The sequence below is a fragment of the Aegilops tauschii genome, chromosome 2, assembly GCF_002575655.3.
Source record: "Aegilops tauschii subsp. strangulata cultivar AL8/78 chromosome 2, Aet v6.0, whole genome shotgun sequence".
In the NCBI taxonomy this organism is placed as follows: Eukaryota; Viridiplantae; Streptophyta; class Magnoliopsida; order Poales; family Poaceae; genus Aegilops; species Aegilops tauschii.
Window position 1 is genome coordinate 230,357,515 of NC_053036.3, and position 4,377 is coordinate 230,361,891.

The window sequence follows — 4,377 nt, forward strand, 5'->3', positions numbered from 1 at the left end:
TTAAGTGGGCAATTGAACTTGGGCCTCATGGTTTGAAATATGTGCCAAGGACAGCCATCAAATCTCAAGCTTTGGAGGATTTCATAAATGACTGGACCAAGCTGCAGACACCTCAGGAGAAGCCTAACAACACGTATTGGACAATCCACTTTGATGGGTCCAGGCAATTGGAGGGCTCGGGGGCTGGAGTTATTTTGACTTCCCCACGAGGTGATAAATTATGTTATGTGTTGCGGCTAATGTTTCCTTGTACTAACAATGCAGCTGAGTATGAGGCTAAACTCCACGGCCTTTGTATGGCCAAGGAGATGAATTTAAGTCGGGTCAGGCGTCTGGGCGACTCAGATCTTGTGGCTCAACAAGTCTCTGACAAGTGGGACTCTAAAGACCCGCTCACGACGGCTTATCGCCGGGCGGTTGATAATATTGCTGGTCATTTGCAAAGTTAGCAAGTTGTCCAGATAATTCCAAGATTCGATTCTATCCCAATCACATGATGAACTCATGATTAGGGCACAACCGCATTTCAAGCGCATAGCAAGGTGGATATCATTACAACATACCATGTACTGAATAGATGAGAATACAAGATAAAAGCTTACACTCGCCACAAGCTACAACATGAATACATGAATACATCGATAGATAGCAATCATCATATAGAAGAGCAAGATCTGACTACGGATGAAATGAAACGAAAAAGAACAACATCCACCCTGCTAATTCCAGTCTCCCGACCCGAAACCTATCCCTTGATCAAAGAAGAAGAAGCGGAAGAACTCCAAAACAAGCAAGCATCGCTCTCATGTCAAAGCATCACTTTACCTGTACCTGCAACTGTTGTTGTAGTAATCTGTGAGCCACGAGGACTCACCAATCCCATTACCATGGGTTCAAGACTAGCAAAGTTTAATGGGTATAGAATGGATAAGTGATGAGGTTGCAGCAGCACTAAGCATTGTATGGTGGCTAACTTACGAGTACAAGAGTAAAAAAAGAAACTAAGCATAACGGTCGCAAACTAGTAATGATCAACAAGTGATCCTGAACTACTTACGAGTCAAATGTAACCCCACCGTGTTCTCTTCTCGACCTCACTCGAAAAGAGGCGGTCATGGCTACGCACGTGGTTGGTGCATTTTATTTCAGATCTATTGTCAAGCTCTCTACAACCGGATATTAAAAATTCTCATTTGCCACATAACTGCGGGCACAGCTCTCGAAAAGAATAAACCCTGCAGGGGTGTCCCAACTTAGCCCATGATAAGCTCTCACGATCCGCGGAGACAATCCTCCATCTAGGGACAACCCGAGTGTTCTCAGAATCCCGGTGCACAAGTTCTTCAAGGAAAGGAAAACTATCCCAAGGAGATCTCCCGGTGAGTCAGATCCGTGTCCAGAGCCGCGCGCTCACTATCCATGGACTCATCCATCTATGCAAAGTGGACGATAGCCAAATACCATCGAGTTACTCCGAGGCGGCACCGCCGGCTGCTAGGTAGGTGGAACAACACTCATGAGGAGCACTGGCCTGGGTTGTTGATTAATTATCCTCGGGTACCGGTAAGTCCCAATGCAAGTTTTAGTTGTTATTAGGCAAATGGTAAAACCAATGTTGGATCCTCAGGAAAGCTTTACTTTAGACAAAGAATCAAGGGGTCCCCATAAACCCCAACCGTGTTAGGAACGCAGAATCAAGGAACATGACACCGGTATGACAGAAACTAAGGCGGCAAAAGTGGAACAAAACACCAAGCAAAAGGTAAGCCTTCTACCCTTTACCAAGTATATAGATGCATTAATTAAATAAGAGATATTGTGATATCCCATGATATCCATGTCCCAACATGGAACAACCTGCACTGCACCTGCAACTACCAACGCTATAAGATGGGCTGAGCAAAGCGGTAACATAGCCAAACAACGGTTTGCTGGGATGGTGGAAAAGGTTAGAGGCTTATCATGGCAATTTGAGAGATTTGATAAACAAGTTGTAGGTAGCGCGACATAGCTATAGCATCAAGACAACTAGCAAAGAAAATATAGTAGTGGTAACCAAGGTAATGATCATCTTGCCTGAAATCCCGCTAGGAAGAAGACTGAATCCATCAAGTATACGACCAACATAGTCGAACGGATCCTGACAGTCGCAACATTACTGGAACTATCAAGGAGAAGCACAACTGGAAAGAAGCAAACAACATAGTAAACAAACAAGCATAACATGGCATGATGCACAACCAACTATGATGCATGTCCGGTTTAATGAGTCATGGCATGGCAAAATGTAACAAACAATACTACACTTTAAGTGGAGCTCAATATGCAACAAGTTGCATATTAACGAAACACCACATTCGAATTATTTAGTTCGGTCTCGTTTATACTACTCTTCAATACTAAATGTAGTTTAACATGGCAAGAGGTGAAGCATACGTAAACCAACTATTTAGGCAAGTTTAAATGAGGCCGGAAATAACAAACAACAATTCCAAAAAATCCCCATATGCGTATTTTGAATTTGGTACTGTTCTAACTAAAACATTATGTTAAAGTTGTTAAACAGCAAGTTAACGTGCACCATATTAATCTATACATTTTCCACCCATTTACAAATAAATTTTATTTAATTCGGAGCTACAGTTATTTAGTTATGAAATAAATCATTTTAGCATGACATTTATGCAAATTAAATGCAAACAACAATTTAAACATTTCAAACATGGATGAAAGTTGCATATTATTAACCTACATGAAAATCTAAGCATTCTACATATATAGAACATTTTAATCCAATGCATGGTTGTGGAGATATGATATGCATGATTTAGGGGGTCTTTTCTGTAAAACCGTATCCTGAGTAAATAGACAAATTCGCAGCGCACAGAAAAAAACAACTATGGGCTGAAACCACACAGGCTGGGACAACAGGGGGGCTGCGGGGAAGCTCACCCATGGGCTTCGGCCCGGTCGGTGGATGCGGCTGAGGGAAGCTGGCTGTGGCCTAGCGGGCAGGCCGGCTGGGCCTTGGAGTGGCGCCGTTGATGCCGGGCCTTGGCTCTTGCGGTCCAGGCGAGGCAAGGAGGAGGCTCGGGTCAACGGGGACGTACGCGGCCAGGAGGGCGCTTGTCCTGTTGCTCGAGCAGAGGAAACGAACGGGCGAGCTCGGGGTCGCGGGATGGAGCAGAGATCCGGTCAAGGATGACGGAATCCGGGTGTGGAGAACGAGGACGATTGACGGCGCTCCTCGGGGGTTCCCTGTAGAGAGAGACATTGATAAGAGAGAGATGCAGGGAAGAGGGGAAGGGTGAAGCACGGCGGACGGCGCTGGTCTCACCGGCTGGCTTGGCGGCGGGGTCTTGGGGCTCCACAAGCTGGGGAGGTCCGGCGGGGATGCGGGACCCGGGCGGTGTGAGCCGAGGCTCCAAGCAGCGAAGGGTTCTGCAAGGAGACGGGCATCCATGAGCTTGGGCAGGAGAAGGAAGGTCGGGGAGGTCCTGCAGTGGCGCTACCGGCGATGTCTTGGACTCCGGCAAGGCGGAGAGGCAGGGGACGGACGCAGGGAAGACGGATCCGTCCATTTCCTGGCTGGAGCGGGTGCAAAACGGCAGCAAGGCAGAGCTCGGGGCAGCGCTGCTCCAAATCCATGGCGAGCCCCTGAAGCAGCACGAAAAGTGGTGAGGAGGAGGCAGCAAGAAAGAGAGATGGGAGACAAAAGGGAAGGTAGGGGACGGCCTGGTTCTGGTCGCCGGTGGTGGTGCTCCGGTGGCCGGCCGGTGCTCGGGTGGTTGAGGCCTCGGGTGCTAGCGGCTGTAGGAGCTCCTGCTCCTATGGTCGCGGACGAAGGCGGCCGCAATAGATGGATGAGGGGATCCAGGGGAGGCGCTGGTTGGTGGGGAGAGATCGAGAGGTGGAGGGCTACGGGTTGGAGGCCGAGAGGATTTTTGGATCGGCGGCGCGGGCATCTGGATCGATGAGGAGCAGGTGGGGATTGGGAGGGATCCCGAGGGGCGGCGGCGCGAGGCGGGATGGATGGGACATCTCCCTAGATTTTAGGTTTTAGGTTTTGGTCCGGTTATATAGCAGATGGATTAGCTTAGGAGTTATTTGGTCCTCCGACTGTAATCGTACAGTCCGAAATAAATAGGTTAGGAAGTCCAAACAATGAACCGAAGATGTTTTAGGGATGTTTGGAGATGATCCGGACCCATCGGTAATGATAGCCCGGTACGGGTTCGGGGAAGTTTTCGGACGTGCACGAGGGAGTCTGAGAGAGGTCGACAAAGACAAAGGGGCCTGAGAAAAGGTTAACAGAGACGAGGAAGAAGCGGCAACTGTAAACGGCTATGAGTTTTATGAAAACATGTGAATGCAATG

The 4,377-nt window shown here is 48.3% G+C and overlaps 1 long non-coding RNA gene across 1 annotated transcript; it reads right to left on the minus strand.

Annotated features, from left to right (window-relative positions):
• Positions 1-508: 508 nt before the first annotated feature.
• Positions 509-4,077, minus strand: LOC109774145 (uncharacterized). Its single transcript, XR_002235491.4, has 5 exons — positions 3,513-4,077; positions 3,338-3,441; positions 2,953-3,258; positions 2,077-2,183; positions 509-837 (listed from the first exon to the last, which is right to left on the minus strand). It is a non-coding gene; the product is annotated as an uncharacterized lncRNA (long non-coding RNA).
• Between the last annotated feature and the right edge of the window lie 300 nt (positions 4,078-4,377).